Source organism: Panthera tigris, chromosome A1, assembly GCF_018350195.1.
Source record: "Panthera tigris isolate Pti1 chromosome A1, P.tigris_Pti1_mat1.1, whole genome shotgun sequence".
In the NCBI taxonomy this organism is placed as follows: Eukaryota; Metazoa; Chordata; class Mammalia; order Carnivora; family Felidae; genus Panthera; species Panthera tigris.
The window spans coordinates 168,729,587-168,751,045 of record NC_056660.1 but is presented as its reverse complement, the minus strand read 5'-3'; the positions used below and the strand labels follow the sequence as shown (position 1 = coordinate 168,751,045).

At 41.4% G+C, this 21,459-nt stretch overlaps 1 long non-coding RNA gene across 4 annotated transcripts in view; it reads right to left on the bottom strand.

The window, feature by feature from the left end:
• LOC122240217 overlaps window positions 1-21,459 on the bottom strand; it is a 32,128-nt gene that overhangs the window by 8,858 nt on the left and 1,811 nt on the right. For 2 of the 4 annotated variants that reach the window (XR_006219603.1, XR_006219607.1), the window contains exon 2: window positions 20,791-20,860. This is a non-coding gene — a long non-coding RNA (uncharacterized LOC122240217). Of the gene's footprint in view, window positions 1-12,643; window positions 12,762-19,406; window positions 19,491-20,790; window positions 20,861-21,459 lie in introns of those variants that run through there. The other 2 variants (XR_006219604.1, XR_006219605.1) reach the window with 2 other exon arrangements.

Here is a 21,459-nt window from a genome sequence, read left to right as displayed (position 1 = left end):
CTCACCAACCGCGAGATCATGACCCGAGCCAAAGTCGGACACCTAACCACCTGAGCCACCCAGGCGCCCCTATCCACGTAAGGTTTTTGGAACAGTGTCTGACTCATGGAAGAACTCAGGAAATGTTATCTAAAATGCACACACACAAATAGCCACGAAGTCAAGTTTAATGGATAAGATTTATTGAGATAAGAGGTAAGTTTGGTGCTTATTTCCATATTTTAACCTTGAGAAAGACCTGGCTAAGAAAAACTTCACCAAGTGCCCAGAGCCAGCTGTGGTAAAGAGTATGTTCTTCTTCGGAGGCCACAGCAGAGAGTCTTATCTGCTGTCCTGCGCCTGTGCAGGAGGGGCTGGGCTCTAAGCTCTGAGCACAGAAGCTGGGAACAGAACAGGTGCTCAGTAAATGTTGAGCAGTGAGAACTGCTGTTGCCACCTCCCTCACTTTTGCTCATTCTGCCCAGTGGGCAGATTTAGAAAGTTCCCTGGATACAGGGGAAAACCTGGGAAATTGATACTATTTTGGGGGTAGGCCAGGTTCTCCCTAGGACAGGACGTTGAAGATTCTGTGTCACTGTCTCTGCGTGTTGCTGAGACCTCTGTCTGAGCGTCAGATGCTCTGAGTCTTGAGAGCTTTGCTGAGTCCCCAGGGAGTCACTGGCTCCTCTCTGAGCAATTACTGCATTACTGCAATTATAGCTGGTTTTCTAGAGAGCTGCTAAATGGCACCCTGATGACTAGAAAAAGATAATGTTCAAACCTATACACCTAACTTCCTATTAGAGAATTACTTAGACATGGGAGACAATCTGGCTCATTAATAAATAAGGTCATTTCTGCATTTCCTAATCCAGACTACCTCAGTAAAGCTTACCCCATACACTCATCCATGAATTTATAACCCTTTCTTTTTTTTTCCTCTCTGTCCATCCCTTTATTTTTTTTAACAGCTTGATTGAGGTATAATTGATATACAGTAAACTGCATATATTTTAAACACAATTTTATAAGTTTGGCATACACAGACATCTTTGAAACTGTCTCCACAATCAAGTTAATGAACTTGTCATGTCCATCACCCCCTAAATTTTCCTTATGCCCCTTTGTAATCCTTCCCTCCTACTTCACATGGTCTCAGGCAGAATCCTGGGCAGTCACTGGCCATCACTGACCTGTCTTCTGTCATGGATTAGTGGATTTTTTTTTTATAACTTTGTATAAATAGAATAATGCAGTATATACTTAATTTTTTTTTTCTTGCACTGGCTAGGACCTCCAGTATGATATTGAATGGGAGTGGTGAGAGCAGATATCTTGTTTTTGATCTTGGGGGGAAAGCTTTCACCTCAGCTGTGGATTTTTTTTATAGATGCCCTCTAAGGAAGCTTTCTTTTGCTCCTTATTTGTTAAGAATTTTTATCAAGAATAGGGGTGCTCGGATGGCTTAGTCAGTTGAGCATCTGACTTTGGCTCAGGTCACGATCTCGCGGTCTGTGGGTTCGGGCCCCACATTGGGCTCTGTGCTGACAACTCAGAGCCTGGAGCTGCTTCGCATTCTGCGTCTCCCTCTCTCTCTGCCCCTCCCCTGCTCATGCTCTGTCTCTCTCTCTCTCTCTCTCTCTCAAAAATAGACATTAATTTTTTTTTTAAAGAATTTTTATCAAGAATAGATGCTGGATTTTGTCAAATACTTTTTCTGCATTTATTGAGGTGACACAGAATAAGTTCATTAAAAAGACACATTGACTTGTGAATGCTAACCCAAGCCTACGTTCCTGGGTAAACTGCCCTTGATTTTGATGTATTATTCTTTTTATCTGTTGTTGGATTTGGTTTGCTACAATTATGTTTAGAATTTTTGCATGTATATTCATGAGGGGTGTGGGTTGGCAGTTTTCTTTTCTTGCAATGTCTTTGGTTTTAGTATCAAAATCATGTGCTGGCCTCATAGAATGAGTTGGCAAAAATTAGCTCCTCTTTGGTTTTCTGGGAGAGTTTTTATAGAATTGGTGTTATTTCTTCTTTATGTATTTAGTAGAATTTACCAGTCAAGGCATTTGGAACTGAAGGTACAAGGGGTAGGGTGAGGAAGGTTTTAAATTACTGAATCTATTTCTTCATTTCTGTAATAAATATGGGTCTGTACTAGTTATGTGTTTTTTCTTGGCTAAAGGAAAACCTTGTCTTTCAAGGAATTTGTCTGTCTTATCTAAGTTTCTTAATTTATTGGCATAAAACTGTTTAAAATATTCCCCTATTATTCTTTAAATATCTATAGAATCTATGATGATGCCTTCTCTTTCATTTCTGGTATTGATAATTAGTACTCATTGGTTACATTCCTTTAATCCTGATTAATGGGGCTAGAGGTTTATCAATTTTATTGATCTTTTCTAAGAAATGGCTTATAATTTCAGCAATTTTTTTTCTATCACTTTTGGTTTTCTATTTTATCTATTTCTGCTCTGATCTTTTATTATGTCCTTTCTTCTGTTTACTTTGAGATTCATTTGGTCAATTACAGTTATAATCTTTAGAATTTTGATTTGGATCTTTTTCTATCTTAACTTTTTGAACATATATAATACTGTTATGTATGTTTTGATGTCCTTATCTGCTAATTCTAACATCTTTGTCTGTTCTGTGTCAGTTTAGGTGGATTGAATTTTCTCCTTATTATGGTTCATATTTTTCTACTTCTTTGCATGCCTGGTACTTTTTTATATATGCAAGCTCTTATGAATTTTACCTTTTTAGGTGCTGGATATTTTTGTAAGCCTATAAATACACTTAAGCTTTACTCTGGAATGTAGTTATTTGGAAATAGTTTGGCCCTTTAATATCTTGCTTTTAATATTTTTAATACTTAATATAGATATTAGATATCTATTAATCTGGATGAAATGTTAGATATTTAATATTTAATATTAGAACTAGAATAATGTTCAATCTAAGGATATTTGCTTTCTACCACTGAGGTAAGATTTTCTGTGTACTGTCTTTAGTTCCGTTATGAAAACCATGAGGTTTTCCAATTTGGCTGGTTAGAACAGACCCTATTCCCAGCCCTGTGTGAGTACCAGGCAGTTGCCACTTGTCTTTTTAATGTTTCTTTCCCTTACATCAAGTAGTTTTGCACACACATGCTCTGCCCAGACTTCAACTGAGGCAGATCCTCTGCATATCACTACAGTTTTGCTCTGTGAAGCAATCTCGGTCCACTGACCAGTTAGTGGCCTTGATGTCTCTGGATACCCACCTCCATCTCTTCAACTCCAGGAAGCCACGAGAATCCAAATGGGTTTCCTCTCCCTGACCAAGGCCTGAAAACACCCTGAAGGCAGGAAGCTGGGGCAATTATAGAGCTCACCTATTTGCGTCCCATCTCTCACGTGTTACTGTCCTTTGTTGTCTTGTATCCAGTATCCTGCAAACTATCATTTTGTCCCCTTTTTATTTGTTTGTTTCATGTAGGAGAGTAAATCTGGTTTCCGTTATTCTATAGTGGGTGAAAGTGAAACCCCTTTTCTCCTTAAATGTACTCTGATTATTTGCATTTAGATGACATATAATCTAGTCTCCCACCATTAGGTACAATCTGTTGAGTGCCTGGAATGTGGTCTTTTGCATTTAGCTCTTGTATGGACCTCTGGGAGTTACTTTAGAAATTAACAATAGGATCTAGAATGTGTTTCATTCCTCTAAGGTCTTTGTTTCTTTCCTTCACCACTTAGCTGATGCCCCTCTTCTAATGGGTTCCTCCCTTACATTTGTTACATGCGTGTCAACTAGGCTAATTGTTCACAGCACCAGAACTTTTAAGCTTTTATTGATTTTTGTCATCACTTAAGTGAGAAATATATGTATGAAAACATTTATTTGATTAACTGTGTAATCGCTGATGTTCTCTAATGTATAAGGACATCTGGTGGATTAGGAGACAAAATACTGAATCACATGTAACATGACAATAAATACAGTAAGCGTAACTAAAACTGATATTTATTGAGAACCTGTTATTGGTCAAGTACTGAATGGATCTCCCTTCCCCCCACCCCCCCCCCCCCCGCCACACACACACATTATCTTAATCTTATAAGGTGGATATTTTATAAGTTAGATATCTCCTACCCCATTTTTGCAGACAAGGCAATTGAATTTCATAGAGGTTTAGTAATTGCTAAAAGGCATTGGGCTGATAAGTAATGTAACCAGGACAACTCAGGTTGTCTGATCCCAAAGTCCCAATTCTTTCTCTTCCATCATATTGGCCTAAGAAGAAATTAGCCTGTTGCCGATTGTGAGACTTGTCCACATTTGCTCACTAGTGTGCCCAACTATACAAAGGCACTTTAAAATCTTCTCAAAAGCACTGAAATATCAAAATCCTTTCATGTAGAATTTTTATCAATCCCTTTGTATATCCTTCTCTCAACCTGAAATCCTTTAAGCAGCACATAAATTAACAACTACAAGTAATAGAGGCAGTGAATGAGATGAAGTTCGTTTCTAGTTAGAGAAAGGTTTATTTGGATTATCTAAGGTTACAGTCAGCCCCAAAATAAATGCCATATGAATTAAATATCTAAGAATAAAAATCAAAGTCATAAAGTATTAAAATGAAATATGAGATAATTTTTAAAATCTGGATTTGGGAGATACATTTCTAATAAATAAGAAACAAAATCCAGAAACCATAAAGGAAAATAACATATGATGACATAATTTTTTTAGTTCCATCTGTACCAACATTTTTCAAAACCTCCAGAAAAACCCTTTTCAAGCATCAGAACTGGGAGGAAATATTTGTGACCCTTGTAATGAAGCGTTCATGTTCTTAATGGGGCCATCCTCAGCATTACTGCCCAATGGTTCTTAGCATGCATTTCAAAATGAGGTGCTTGCTGGGTGGAGCTTTGTCTCCCAGGCCAGCTTCCCTCTGGCAGTGTCCTTGGGTCTGTCGTCATCTGGAGTTCCTAGTATCCTGAAGAGAGTTAACCAAACTTGGGTTACTGTTCTGGCTCTGCCGTTTACAAACTACATGACACCAGACATGTCATGTAACCTCTCCGAATCTCAGCTTTAATGGCCCAAAGGGGATAGCAACAGTACTCAGCTCATAGCATTTTTGTGAGAATCACTTAGGTTGTCCTTGGTTTATAGTAAATGTTCCATAAATGGTAGCCATTGTTCACTGTTACATCCTTAGTGCAAGAACAACAAATGGTACATACAGACACTCAATTAGAATTTGTTGAATAAATCACTTCTACAAATCAAGAAGAAAAAGGCACTCCATAGAAAAATAAGCAAAGAATATGGTAGGCAATACACAGAAAAAAGTAAATGTTTGCACTCCCATGGAAAGAGGCTCTATCTTAATAATAAAAATGCAAATTAAAATAATAATACAATTTGTTTTAACCTTCCAATTTAAATGGCTGATCAGTGCAGTGCAGGCAAGGCTTTGGGGAAATCTTCCTATATGTGGCTGATAGAGTAGAGATTAGTAAAATAGCCCTAGAAAAATATTGGCAGTAGTTTTTAAAATTTAATATACACAATCAGCAATCCCACTTCTCAGCTCGAGCCTACAGAAACAATACACGTGTTTGGAAAGATACGTATTTAAGGCTGTTTGTTGTACATTGGTTGAAAGGGAAAAAGCATTAGCCATAACCTAACTGTCCATCATTTGATAGCTACTTAAAAAATAGTAATACATCCATATTACTGAATAGATCTAAAAGAAGTTCATGATGATGAGGTTTCTGGGGGTGATGGTGGGGTCTGGAGCCCATAGCCAAGAAAGAATTCTTGAAGACATCTTTGGTGCAAAAAGGTGATTTTATTAAAGAATGGGAACGGGCCCCTGGGGGCAGAAAGAGCTGCACTGAGATTGTGAAGAGTGGCTCCTTATATACTATGGAGTTGGGGAGGTGAAGTCAAAAGGGAGGCCTTCCTAGGGACTTTGATATACTAAAGAAGACTCCTAAGATACCTGAGGCCTTGGTATTGTCAAGCTAAGGTTGTTTTTTCCATCTAGCAAATCATTAACATTAGGAGGGTAGGGGCTTCCTGGAGAAATGTTATACTCTGTATTTGCCTCAAGTATTTGTCAGTGGGCAGCAGGTTATAAGGAAATTTAATTTTACCTGTCATTTCCTTCTTGCCTTTGTTCCCCATATCACTATGGAGGCACAGTGATGTCGGGTCTCCAGGAAACTGAGTCTATAGGTTTCTGGAGATTAGGCTATTGGTAAGATTGCCTTTTTCTTGTAATTTACTAAGATATTTGCAAACTGATGGAGACCCATGTCCTGATGACTGTGATTATGAGTTAGCCATTTGTTTTCTTTCTTCTCCCTTGTCCTTGGGCAGCCAGGAGTGCCTGAAGAATATCACACATACCCCACCTGGGTGGGAGGTGCACTAGCTTGCATTTTGTCCTCAGCCCCACGCTCCCCCATCACACGATTTATATATTTTAAGCATGTATGTTTCAAGAGAAAGCAAATTACAGACCAGCATACTAATAATGGCTAATATTTATTAAATACATATGTGTTAAGTAGTGTGGTAAGCAGCACATGTGAATTATCTGAATTGTCAGCCCATAGACACCTTTTATGGAATTCAGTTTCTTCAGATGTAAAATAAGAAGATAGAACCAGATAAGCTCTAGGCCCCTTCCCATCCTAGCCCATCCATGCTACCTCTACTGAAATAATATTGTGAGAGACATCGAGCCCTGGATGAGGCCAAGCATGATACCTCTAGGTGTTGGACAATTACATTAGTATCTATTCATGTGGTTTCTATCATGGAGACTCTGTAGTACATGATTCTGCCTCCTGGAAAATAGTCACAAACTTATTCTCAAATGTTAAATGCGGTGAGGCTACCGATAATTGGTGACGAATGACTTTCTTACATTAATGTGAATTGGCTTCTCCTGAAACCCACCATATAAAACAAAGTGAGCTCAGGTGTCCTGTGGAGACCAACCACATGCTCTCCTGAGTGTCTGATTGTGCTACAGAACCTGGTCTGGATCACCCAGTGGAAGAACCAAGTGGCACTGGGAGATCTTGGAAGGCAGGAGGTTTATTTCACACCTACGGGCTCAGAGGAAATCACTCTCCAGAGGTCTGAGTCCCCAGCGCAAGCATGGGGGACAATCTAGAGTCTGTTACTTCCGCATTCCGCATCAGTAGTTATTTGGCCCTCCTGGCAAGTGGGGCAGGAAGAAGAACCCGGAAGGGGAGTCTTGGGGCAGGGACTGGAATTTCCCTGTCAGCCCTGTCAGCCATCTTATAACATAATTTTTCCCTATCTTCCCCCCCTTTGATGCTCCTTTAAACAGATCTAGGCTGTTTTAGAGGGCATCATCTTTATTTATTATGGGCCAATAACCTTGCAGGGCCAACACTTGGGCCATAGCCCCGTTTGTGACAGTGTTTTTGGCGATCTCCTCAAGCTTCTGCTGTGCATAGACCAGCCAGCCTCCGGATGTGGCCGGAGAAGAGCTGAAGATCCTAAGAATCCAGGACTCTCTGGAAGGTCACTTTGAGCAGGTTCATCGGACTTGGGTCAGTCTTTCAAGTCTGGGGCTCCTCAGGATTGGCCCTTTTGACTCTGGAGTGGTGGACCCATGGAATGATACCTGTGACCTTGAGGGCAGTAGGGGTGGTCGGAATAACAGTATGAGGCCCAGTCTACTGTGGTTTGAGAGGGTCTTTTTTTCCAATATTTGACCCAGACTGAGTTCCCTGGTGAGAAGGGGTGTATGGGGGATCCTAAAGAGATTGGGGCCCTCTCTATGGTATATCATTGTAACTTAGGGTGAAGTTGTTCTCTTATTCCCTTATCCCCTATTTGGTGTAGGTTCCCTGGGAGGCTCCCTAGACATGGAGGGGGGCCTCCCATATCTTACTTTAAAAGGGGAGAAACCTTGAGTTCCTGGTGTGCAATGGCCGGGGCAACAGTCCCGGCCATGGGAGGTCTGTTTCCTGACAGATTGGCTAAGGTTCCCTTAAGAGTGCGATTCATCTTCTCTACTTTCCCTGAGCTTTGAGGTGGGTAAGCAGTAATGTCTGCCACAAACTCAGGCCCATTATTGCTGTGGATTGTGGCCAGTAAGCTCAACTGGGTCTTGGTCTGGGTGGCACCTTTGACCTCAGCCCAATTGTTTTCTTTTTCTTCTGTGAGCATCAGAGCCACAGTAAGGGAGGGAGCTATGTCCACCTCTTTATTCTTTTGGAAGCCAGATGGCCTCGAAGAGCTTTAGTATTTCCTCAGAAGGTAAGAAACTTGTGGGGTTCAGCGTCCACACTGTTTCAAGAGTGACCCGTGGATTCTTACCGAGGAGCCCCTGGTATTGTGCTAGCCGAGAGTTGTAGAGGAAGCTGTATCCTTTAGTGTTTATGCGAGACATGAGAGCATGAGAGACCTTGACATTTAGTTCTTGTCCCAGGGTAAGTTTATCTGCCTCTTTTTTTTTTTTTAACGTTTATTTATTTTTGAGACAGAGAGAGACAGAGCATGGATGGGGGAGGGTCAGAGAGAGGGAGACACAGAATCTGAAACAGGCTCCAGGCTCTGAGCTGTCAGCACAGAGCCCGACGCGGGGCTCGAACTCACAGACCGCGAGATTATGACCTGAGCCGAAGTTGGCCGCCTAACTGACTGAGCCACCCAGGGGCCCCTTATCTGCCTCCTTAATGAGCAGAACTGTGGCCCCTAGTGCCCTAAGGCATGGTGGCCATCCTGCCACCACTGGGTCCAGCCTCTTCCACAAGTATGCTACTGGCCATTGCCAAGGGCCAACAGTGTGTGTGACAACCCCTGAGGGCCACCTTTTTCTTCTCAAGCACAAAGAGATTAAAAGGCTTTTCTATATCTGGCAGGCCAAGAACTGGTGCCTGCCCCAAGGTGGCCTTTATCTCTAGGAAGGCAGCTTCAGCCTCCTCTGTTCATACAAGGGGTTCTTGATCCAGCCCTGCCAAGAGATTATAGAGGGATCTTGCTTTTGCTGAGAATCCAGGAATCCAGATTCAGCAGAATCCCACAGTCCCCAGGAATTCTCGTAGCCCCCTGTTAGTTTGGGGTTGGGGTAGGGAGGTGATGACCTTCTTTCTTTCTGGCCCTAGCCCCTTTTTCCTTGGGTGCGGAGGAATCCTAAGTATTGGACTTGCTGTTGGCAGATCTGTGACTTTCCCCATGAGAGCCGAAACCCTGAGTCTGACAGGAATTGGAGGAAGGCCCTTGTGCCCTCTGTACAATTCTCTCGGGTATTGCTGGTAAGGGGGAGGTCATCCACATACTGGAGAAGGGTGCAGAGCATGGCCTCCCTTGGAAAGCCGGCGAGGTCTCCAGCCAGTGCCTCCCCAAAGACAGTAGGCAAGTTTTTAAACCCCTGTGGGAGGCGCATCCGAGTCAGTTACATCTGATGCCCTGTGTCTGGTTTGGTCCATTCTAAGGCAAACCAGCTGGCAGAGCCTGGGATCTGGCTAAGAAGGGTGTACGGGTTCGGGACCACTGGGTGCAAGGAGACAATCACTTTGTTGATAGCTCGTAGGTCTTGAACTGGTCGGTATCCTTCTTGACTGGCAAGAGTGGGGTGTTTCTTGGATGCCTGCCCTTGCCTCTTGCGGGAGGGGGTATTGCTGCTGTCTCTGTGGTTGAGCCCCTGGGATTAACTCTACAATGACAGGGACCCGGATGTGGGCAAGTCCAGGGGTGGGAGGTTTTCCTTGGCCCATACAGTGGGGAAGGCAGTCCTGAATTTGGGCAGGCCACTCGGTTGGGCCTGGGCGCAGAACAGCCTCCATTCTTTCTCTCTTAGTGTAGTGATTGCCATTATAAGGGGCCCTGATTCTTCTTGTCTTGGATCCATTTGGATGCTGGTACATCCCATCAGCTCAAAGGTTATTTGGGCCCCCAGCTTTGAGAGTATATCCTAGCCGAGGAAAGGGATAGGACACTCAGGTAGGTAGAGGAAATCATGCTGTACCATGTGGCCCCTGAGTTCACATGGACAGTCTTGGCAGAAGACTTGGTGGCCCCAAAGATGGTTGCGGTCTTCTTGCTAAAGGGGGCCATGGGGAGGTGACCACAGAATGTTCAGCCTCAGTGTCAACCATAGTTTGGCCCCCTACTTTCATTTTGACCGTGGGCTCATGGGGGCCAAGAAGAAGTGAGCCTGGTCCCCCTCGATATTGGCAGGGCTTCTGGGACTTTCCCTGGTTGGGACATTCATTCTTCCAATGTCCTTTCTTCTTGCAGTAGGCTCATTGATCCCTTGCTAAGGAGGTTCTGGGCCTCCCCCCTTTTGGTAGCTAGACCTTCCCCGTCCATGACTTTCTTGTGCCTTGGGATCAGATGGGGTGTAAGCCTCGCATAGCCTCTCATAGTAATCCCTGGGGGATTCCCCTTGCTGCTGGGCATATTCATGGGCTTCTTAGTCCCTGCTTGGATCCCCCGGAGGAGAGCCTCTTGGTACTAGTGGATGTGGACCAGCATCTGGAGAGTGCCTGGGCCTGGCCAAGGGTGCAATCTGGCTGCTGGTCCAGGGGAGAGAGGATCTGCCAAGTCCAGAGGTGGTGGGGAGAACGAAGGTGATGGAGTATTGGGAACCGGGGGGTTTGGGGGCAAGATTGGTTCTTCCTCTGGATCATTGGTGAGAATTTGTGGAGGTCGGGACTTCTGTCGACCTTCCTTGGGCCACTTTGTCGAGGCGACTGAGACCCTAGCCTGTCCCTGTTTGTTGCAGGTAAATCACATCCAAGAGGGGAGGGTTTGGGCAATCTCTAACCAGGAGTTGATATACGGGAACTGATCAGGGTGACCTGGGTCCCTGGTGACAACACTCTAGACGCAGCGGACCATTGGGACATCTAAGGTTCCCTCTGAGGGCCATCCTGCACCAAAAGTGGGCCATTCTAACTCACAGAGTGTCCTTAACTTGCCAGGGGTCATCTTAATTCCATAGTCTCCCAAAAACCCCTTTTTTACTCTGTCCTGACCCCATGATGTTCCTGTGAGACAGAATCCTAAAGACAGACAGAGGGGTAGAGGTGCCTCCTGTAATGGCCTATCTGGCCATGTCCTGTAGGAACTTAGGTGACGCTTAGCCTTAGCTGTAGCAGTGTCAGCTTTGTGACTTATGATTCTTCAGAAAGTATTCCAATGCCGCCATAGACTGTATGCCGTTCATCACGGAATCGTAGACAGGCCCATTCAGACTCTGTGGGCTTTGGGGGACCTTAGGGTGCCCACCCGTGGAGCCACAGATTCAGTCCCAACTAGAGGACTAGGTTGGGCTGCACATTCATTCACACATTCAGACCAGAGGTTAATACATTCCCTTCCTGGGAATCCCTACCTGTGAGACCTTTAAAAAAGGTCTCTACTAGGTGATCTGGTTCCCCTTCCACCCTGACAGTTGGGTCTGCCCGGGTTAGGGGCCCCAGACCTTACCGGTATCCAATGTCTCGAATATCAGGCAGGGCACGCCTTCTCCATTGCAATTCCTCCTTGTGCCATCACCTTGCCATTTTCCCAAACCAGTGGCAACAATGGGCCAGCATGGTTGGGCTTCCCTGTCAGGGAACCAAATGTTATGGAATCTGGTCTGGACCACCCAGTGGAAGAACCAAGCGACACTTTGAGATCTTGGAAGGCAGGAGGTTTATTTCACATTGGCGGGCTCAGAGGAAATCACTCTCCAGAGGTCTGAGTCCCCAGCGCAAGCATGGGGGGACAATTTAGAGTCTGTTACTTCAGCATTCCACATCAGTAGTAATTTGGTGCTCGCGGCAAGCGGGGCAGGAAGAAGAACCCGGAAGGGGTGTCTTGGGATGGGGACTAGAATTTCCCTATCAGTCCTGTCAGCCCTCTCATAACATAATTTTTCCCTATCAACTGTAGCAGGGGCAACTCTCTTCACTATCTCCCTACTTGCACAGAGGCTCGCCTCTCAATACTCCTGGGACTGGCATGTTGGCATCTGCTTTCACGTTAGCAGCTGGACAGTAGAGATTGAGAGAAGTGTGACAGGCAGTTGCATGCCCCAGTAGATCTTCACTTTTGGTCACTCACCATGCATACCAGGGAGTGAAAGAAATTGAATACCCTTACATCTGCCCTGTGGAGAAAGGGCAATTTTGAATTGTGAACATGTGTGGAATAGTGTGGGAATATAGGAAAGTGAATAGTAAATTCAAGGTTTTGACCAAATACATTTCTAGAAAAATTTTGTTAATATGGTTTGTGGAAATTTATCACAAAGGTTATTTTTATAATTGCCTTAATTTTACCTTTTTCTTTTTTTAAACAATTGAGATATATTCTGTCCCTGGATTAGTATCTGATAAAAATCAATGTGTTTTTCAGTAGGTACAAATTCAAAGTACAAAATAAGCTCTGGTTTTTGCCTATTTATAGAGACTCTTTATCAAGTAAAAAAACTTAATTGGGTAATTATGTCCCAAGCATTGCCTCTCCAGTTATGCAATCTGTTGGGATTTATTTAGACACCATTTGTAGCACTGGTGTGAAAATGGCCATCAGAGACACTAGAAGAATTGGAACCACCTATTCCAAGAAAGGGTGAAAGCCCATTTCTGGGGTGTGTCAGGCAACTGGAGCATTAATTTGGAAATTGATAATTGCCTGCCCCCAGTATTAGCAGAGAGAAGCATATCCTCTTACATGGACTGCAATAAATTGTTCCCAAAGTGGTGTTGCATAATTAAAAGCTAAAAAGACAGAAAGAGAGGAGGATAGATCACAAGTCTGTTTTACTCCACTGGAAATCTTTAACTATTTTATGTACAGATCATTTCTACCAACTCTGATCCTCACAGCAGTTTTAACATGCAGATACTGTATTGATAATCAGGTGTCTACATTATGCCTCAGGCTGGTTGCTGTCTTTTGAGTTGAAGTCTAAACAAAAGCCAATAAAATCACTAAAAAAAGAACCTAACACTATTCCTGATAGATTTCTTTCCAAGGGTAACAGAATATAACAGAAATCAATAATGGACTGGCCATGCCTAAAGCCTACCTATTCCTCATGTACAATATTAGCTTGGAGAACTACAGAGTGCAGATTGAATATTTGTCTAATTTATTACATCTCTGTATTCCACAAGCTGACAATCAGGTAAGAGATATAAATATGTAACTCTAAGATGAGACAAGGGCGCCTGGGTGGCTCAGTTGGTTGAATGTCCGACTCTTGTTTCAGCTTAGGTCATGATCCCAGGATCATGGGATCATGTCCCAAGCACGGAGGCTACTTAGGATTCCCTCTCTCTCTCTCTCTCTCTCTCTCTCTCTCTCTCTCTGTCCCTCTCCCCAATTTGTGTTCTGTCTCTCTCTTCTCAAAAAAAAAAAAAAAAAGAGGTTCTGACAGTGGCTACATGACATGATTTGGGCCATGACAAAGACAGAGTTGCTACTTTGAACTCATAGCCAATGGTCTGTTTCAAACCTTACCATCCTTCAATACTAGTCTCACTGAAGGGTGTGAAATATCTTGTTCTCCATTTGTGGCTCCTCTGTTCCATAGGCTAGAGGCGGGACTATGTCGTGCTTTCTGGGCTGTCTGTTTCCTCAAACTTAGGAACAAACCCAACAACAGAAAGGAATGGATGCAGAGCCAGAGGAGAAGCCAGATTACACACATGAACAATTTCAAGTAAAATTTGTCTTTACAGGTGATATGTCTCCTTTAACTCTGACCCCCTTGAGTGAACTCCTTCCTGTGAAGCCTCTGTTCTTCATCTGTTCCCAGTGAAGTTACTCCCATGAGGCTCCTCTATTACTTCTGGAAAATCTACTCACTTCCTGGGCCTGGCTGAATACTCCTGGTAGCTGGTCTGAGCTCTTACACTGGGATCTCAGGCAAATAGTACGAACCATTTCCTCTACTTGAATTATGAAGAGGAGAATAATTGAAGGAGATATCAGCAACTACTCATTTCTCTTTGAAAAGGCTCTTTCTAATTGAAAAATTAATGCTCCTCTTAGCCAACTTACCTGAATGTTTTAGGTCTGCTGAAGAACAATTATACCTGCTCTTATTTCTGTAGCTAGAAGGATTCATTACTCTTTTATTCCCTTCCTCCTTTCCATTTCAAACACAGATTCTTTCAGAGGTGCTAAGAAGGCTGATCTGTTAGGTTCCCCAATGCCATCAACTGTGGCTCCATATTAGAGCAGAAAAGAAAGACACAATCATCCCTTTGTCAGAAAAAGAGACTTAGAAGAGAAAAAACAACAACAACAACAACCTCCAATGACTGTTTTCTAAACTTAAGCTTTTATTTATTTATGTTGTATCACCAAATGATTTCAACTTAAGGTAGTATTTTAATGCAGAAAAAATTAAAACTATCATATTTGACATTTGAAGTTATGCTGATTGGCTAGCATGTTTTAAAACATATCAGATAAGACAGGCATCAGTGTTTGACAAATTTTTACACAAAATACATGGTAAGAAACAAGTGAAATGGAAAGTGTCAACAAATTTCTTTATAAAATTTAAAAGATAAATGCACAGAATAGCAGTAGGTATATTAACTCCATGTAGAATTTAAAGTGACTTTTGTGGTTTATAATCCTTTTAAGATTCAATCTGGAAAATTGCTTTGGAACAATGAAAACATGAAATCAAATCATAAAGCAGACTAATGGATAAAGACTGTAACACAAATGGACATATTTTATCCTGCCTGTTCAAAATGAGAGTACATTTCTTCTTTTATAAGCACAAAGAAGGGTCTACATGAATTTACCTTATAATAGTCATTATTTCCTTTGCAAAATTTTATTTATTTCTAAGCTCTAATCTGATTGTGTTTTTTCTCTTTACTGTTGCTTACTGGTTCAATTCTTGTTTGTGTATGTATATCTGTCTATGTATATCTGACACACGCACCATAAAAATAATCAAAATCATATAGATATTGATTGCACAAAGTCAGGGTGTTACCAAACAGCTATTGCAAGGACTAGATCATACGTAGGACATTTAGGGCATAGATTTTACATTGAAATTACCATCTTTGAGCTTGAATCTGCTGATAATCAGTTTCTGCCAGGCACAGACTAGATAAAGCAGGATCAGAAACCACATCTCTTCATTGAGCTTTTTCCATTCACTGTTTCTGTGTAACTTTTCAGAACACATTGGAATTCTCTACTGTAGTCGCCATGTGATTGGGTTTTAATGTATGGCAGCATATCCCAAGGGCAGAGCAAATTATGCTACCTGAACCCTTTATCTGTAAGCAGCAATACGACAGGGTGATGTAAAATAGAAGACAGATTTATTTAGACATAAACAATGTAAAAAATATTATTCGATACAAGAAACATAAAATCCAATATCCTAATAAATCTAGCTGGCAAGCCTTACCTTATTGCTAAATGATTGCACAAAAGAACAAACTTTCTTTAATGTTTCCAGGTTGACAAATGCAATATGTTCTGTCTACAGCCTCCTAACTTTGTCAGTTGCTATAAAGTCCTTCTCTCTTGGGTGCCAAAATTTCCAAGGAGGTTTACAGGATTTCTGAATCTATCCTGTTGCATCTTACTGAGGCCCTGGCCTTGTATTTGCCCCATGATATTTTTATGAAAACAGCAGACGCTGCTGGAGTGTAGTATTACAGACTTGCTTATATTTTACCTTAAAATTATTAATCATTTATAAAAATTATGTGGCCCATCCCATCTCAGGCATTAATATGCATGCAGATTACCTGAGGATCTTGTTAAAAAGCAGACTCAGAGTCAGTTATTTTGGGCAAGGCCTGGGGTTCTTTGTTTGAACAGGTTCCCAGGTATCGGCAATGATGTGACTCTGGGGGCCATACTTTGTGTTGCAGGGATCTATATGGCCTCATTTACGGAAGAAAAAAATCTTTCCCAAAGTTGAAGATTTAGAAACTTAAATTTCTACAGACACTTAGGATGGTTGTGTTGGAATATTTATTAAACTCCTACTATGTTCCTGGCCTGGAGCAGGCAGTAGGGATACACAGATAAGGGTGCCACATTCCTGCCCCCATGGTGCTTAAAAGGTGATGGCGAGCCAGGGCAGAGAAGAGGAGGACTTACACAGAGCTCACAGCTGGAGCCAGAATCCATGCTTCCTGAATTCCAGTCCATGGTCCTGCAGAGCTTTTCAGTCTCTTGCTGTCTCACATCCTCCCTATCTTCTCCTATCATTCCAGGTCTCCTATTCCCTGCAGACTCTATGGTAAACTCCTCCATTATAGAGGCCTAGTCAACAATGATTAATTGTTTCCTGGTAAGGGATGTGACTATTATCCCAATAAGTAATGTGGCATTCTTGAAGGGTTTCAGCAGGAAAATGGCACTCAAAGAGCTGGAGTCTGTATTAACTATTACATCAGCAGCACCTAGGGCAGTGTCTGATAGTAAGAATTCAGTAAGCATTTATGGAATGAAGGAATGAAGGAGTGAATGAATGAATGTTTATTTGTATTTTGGATAGGCTAACTACTTGAAGTGAGGGGAATGGATTAAGCAAGAACAACTCTTCTTTGTGAGAGTTAGTGAGAGTGGGTTGACTGCCTGTTCTGTGCCTCTGTACCAAGCCCTGAGGCTGACGCTGTCATTTAATGTCATGAAATCCTTCCAATGATCAAAGAGAGCAGTAGCTACAAACCACTTCCTGTCTGAGTTTGAACCCAAGGCTCTCTGACCCCAGCACTTCTGTTTTTGTAGTCACTACTACTTCAGATGCATGTTACGTATATTATATACAGTGCTAGGCAAAACAAATCCATGGTAGATGCAAATGTAAAATGGCAACAGGAAGTGTGGCAAAATGATTAAGCACTCAAGCTTAGGAGTCAAACAGATCTGGTTTCAAATTCTGCTTCTGTCACTTAATGAACTTGGGCAAGTTAACTAACCTCTCAGCGTCAGATTCCTCTTCTGTAAATGAAAATAACACCTACTTTGCAGAACCGCGTGCAAGAAAAGTAATATAAGGTACAGAAAGAGTTTATTAGAGTACTTAGCACACACCTACTGTTCAATACATGGAAATCTTATTATTTATTTTTGTGATTGTTGTTAATAAATGTGCTTAAATTTTACTTGGAAAGATATAGGTTGAAGAATGAAGGGAAATTATTTTCAGCAAGGATGTTGTGAATAAGTTAAAGATTTCTCAGAATAAAATGCAGGACAGTTTATTCCTGATGGCTTAATTATAGCCCTACCAAAAATGCTTTCTAGTTCCACAATTCTTTGTTTTCTCAGCTAAATAAAAAGGGCAGTCATAATACTGACCTACTTTATAGATGTCATAAGCATTGCCAAACTCGAGTGTTTAAAATAGTTTGGAAAATGCAATGTAACATATACATTCTAACTCATAATTATCTTTTCCTCTGAGGTCCAATCCAAAACTACTCTGGTAAGGCACCAACTGAACAGTCTATCTCTATCAGGCATTTGTCAATCCAGTCCAGTGGAAATGCCCCCAAATGGTGTAAGAATACATTTTGGGGAGTTTCCATGGCAACCCATAGACCACTTTAGACTGCCTTAAGTCCTCAAGACTCAGTTCTGTTGCAGTCATGATAATCCATCACAATATTAGGCCAACTTGAAGTTTAGTTCAAACCAATTGTCATTTTTGTTGAGAACATCATACTTTATATAATAATCTTTTCTCATAGTATGCCTTTTAACTTATGTGAAAACACAAATCACCTGCTCCACCTCATAATTATCTTACCATTTACACCTAAGCATATCTCATATGTAAATATTTATCTCTTAAACATCTCTTTTCTCTGAAATATTTTCTTGAAGATACCTATTGGACCAACATTTTAGAATACTGTTAAATTTCACTGTATTTTTGATGCAAGACCAAATGAAAATCTGGCTTAATATTCTAACATTTGCAAGAAACGCTGGATGATCATTTGATGAGACCTGCATAATATTTTCTTTGAACTCGATATTCAGTGAACCTGATTGATAATTTCAACTCAGAGATCTAGTTATATATAGAGAAATTCTAGGACAATAAAATATTTAACATACTAACAATGCACTTTCCTAGCTGAGAAGAAGGTGCAATTAAGTTGTTCTGATTGATCACATGACAAATAGGAAGACTCTACACCACAATGAGTGCCGGCAGTCTGAGTCCTCAAATAAAAAGGAACAATTACTTTCAAACCACTATTTAACTTCCAGGAAAATCTTTCCATCATTCAGTGAATTATGCCTTTAGAACACATCTCAGTTGCACATCTCAGCCCACATTGGACAAATACTAAAGCCTTTGTGGGCAGCTTCAAGTGTATTGGCTTGTAGTTTGTATATCAACTTCAGACTCCTTCCCCCCTGGAAAATCCATTGGAAAGAGTTGAAGGATCTTTTTTTCTCTTCTTCTGACCCCTTTTTAAAGACCCACAATATTTGAGAACTGTGAGAATTTTCATGATATTTATATAACTAGATGAAAACAAATACTTGCTAGAATTCCAGAAAAAAGTGCTTTTTCCAAGGCAATTGAGGCAAGAAAGTAGTCAATATTTTGGTATCACTTGGGGCCCTTTGGTTGCAGCTTTAGCACTAAGTAGAAAAGAAATAAATGGTGTAGGCGAGAGAATTGAAGGAAAAGCTTTAGAAAGAAAATAGGCAGTTTCTTGGGGGTGCAACCTTGTGGATGAATCAATTTCAGCTGATTCAAAGACTGGGATAGAACAGCTGATTGGTCCAGTCTAGGTCTGAAGGCCCTTCTACTGGGGACTCCAGGGCACCTTGATTCACACTTTGCCCAAAACGGCATGCCATGGGTGTGAGAAGGAAAATCTAGGCCCTATTAATAAAAGAAAGGGGTTGAGAATAAGCCAAAACAGGTCTGAAGGACTCTACAAGTAACCTGCGGGCTCCATACAGGATACAGAGTGTCACATGGCAATAACACAGGTTTTGAAAAGGCAGCAAATGACAGCTAAAGGGAAGTCTGAGAAAGCGGAAGCAAACAGGGGGTCTAGGCAGATGGCGCCAAAATGCTGTGTGGTGTCTAAAGTTATCCTTTCATGCAATGACACAAATCTTCAGGGAAACTCCAAAAATCATGATAAAACTATTGCGTTTGCATTTCTCATGCAAGTCAGAGGGAACGGTTCTGTGAGGATTTGGTTCAGAGAGCAGATTGTAAACATCCAAGGAAGATTCATCGGGGAAACACAAAGGATCCCTGGAGAAACACAGCTGGGATGTACCCAGACTGTGAGTATGATGATAGGTAATAAGATAGGTTACAAATGTCTTGCAGTGACAATAAGCCTTTATTTGAAGAGAGGTTTGTATGGCTCTTTGTTCTTATTTTTGTCACTGTTTCTAGGTGGGAAGAGGTCCAGGGCCATCCAAGTGGGTGTAGATCTGGAACTAACTGTCCAGGTACTCAGAGCCTGAAAACAATGTTCACACTGGAACAGTAATGTTTAAATTAACACCAAGGACACCCTTGAAAGAAACATGTGGGCAATTTGACTTTAGAGATAAGGAAAGAAAGGGATTCTCTTGAGTTTTGCTTTGATAGGAGTCTAAAAGTTTTGAATGGATCTTATGTGTATAAAACTCTATCTTTGTGAGCACAAATTGAGGGGGATCCTTCTACCTGCCCTCTGTCCAGCCATCACCATCATGACCCACTCATCCCCAGTTATGAGAACATGGTAATTGCCCTGAGTCATTCTACTCTACACAAAATTCAACTCATCTCCATCATATTCACATGGAATATATGAATTCTCTTTCATTCAGTACTTGGGACACTGGATGAAGTGTCAGTCATAGAGATTATCTGCTTATGCAACATACATGGAATACATTACTGAGATGGGTTGCTGAGGGAACCTATTGGCTCTCGATTTCTGGAAACCATAGGTAGACAACTTTCCACTCTGACAGGTTTCAGATGCTAAGACCCAACCTTTTGGACTGAAGATACCTTCACTATTAATTTTATTTTATTATACCTAATCATCCTGCTAAGTGTATGTTAAGGCACATCCCTTTAAAGTTAATTAAACTAAATTTGGGTATTTTGTTGTTGTTGTTGTTATTGTTGTTGTTGTTGTTGTTGTTGTTATTGTTTTTAAGTAGGCTCCACACCCAACGTGGGGCTTAAACTCATGACCCTGAGATCAAGGGTCACAAGCTTGGGGGCACCTTGATAACTCAGTCGGTTGAGCATCTGACTCTGGTTCATGAGTCAGTGCAGAGCCTGCTTTGGATCCTTTGTCTCTCTCTCTCTCTCTCTGCCCCTCCCCTGCTCATGCTCACTCTCTCTCAGAAACAAATAAACCTTAAAAGAAAGAAAGAAAGAAAGAAAGAAAGAAAGAAAGAAAGAAAGAAAGAAAGAAAGAAAGAAAAGAGTCACATGCTCTACTGACTGAGCCAGCCAGGTGCCCCAAGTTTGGGTATTTTAAAAGCCCCTTTGTGCTTCCCTGAATTAAGTCCCAAAAATACATGAAAATTCCTGATTTAGGGGCATTCATTTGAATGAACCAAAAAATTACTCCAGGTTCTTTTTAGTTCCCTCATACTATGAAATCTGAGCACCACCATGTAGCTTCTATTTGATTAGAGGTATACTAGTCTTGGCATTTAGAAAACAAAGGTTGAATACTTATTTTGGCTATATGGAATGAAGAGAAAACATTCTAATTGGTCACTAGGACAATGATAAGATCTTTTGAAACTTACCTTAAGCACTACTTTTAGTGGCCTAATGCTCTAGTTCCCATTCAGTCATGAATCATCTGCCAGTATTTACCTAGGGACAAAATTTTCAGAGCTAAGAACCACTGAATGGTGTCTGATTATAACAAATTCTTCTCTTTGTTTAAAAAAATTATCTTTTGAAAGCATGCTAACCATATCTTCATGTGAAACCTTTAGTTATATATAAAAGTTGTTTCATATTTTCAAAAGCACTGAAATTTGCTGGATACTAATATTGCTAGATCTGTCCTAATAATAAAACATAAACCATCTCTGTATTGAAACTGTGGCCTGCCCAGGAAGACAATACTTTTCTCTGATGAGTTTTTGAAAGCCCATGTGAATTGTTCATAAAGGTAGCAAGGAATTGTTCATCTCGTCAGACTGAAAATCTATTTCACTTAGAGTTATCTCCATTGAAACTAAACTGATTCATAGTCTAACTAGGATGTTGTCCAGGGTTGGACCAATCTATGTGCTGTCACAAACAGACTAATAATTTGACATGCCTTCAAATCTGTATTTCTTAAATATTATTTTAATATTTATTTAAAGCTGGGAGATAGAAAAGGAGGGGCTAGGAGCAGCCTGGGTCCTTCCTCTGTTTCTTTAGGCAACTCATCTCCAGCCTAAATTTGTGCCCGCAGCCCC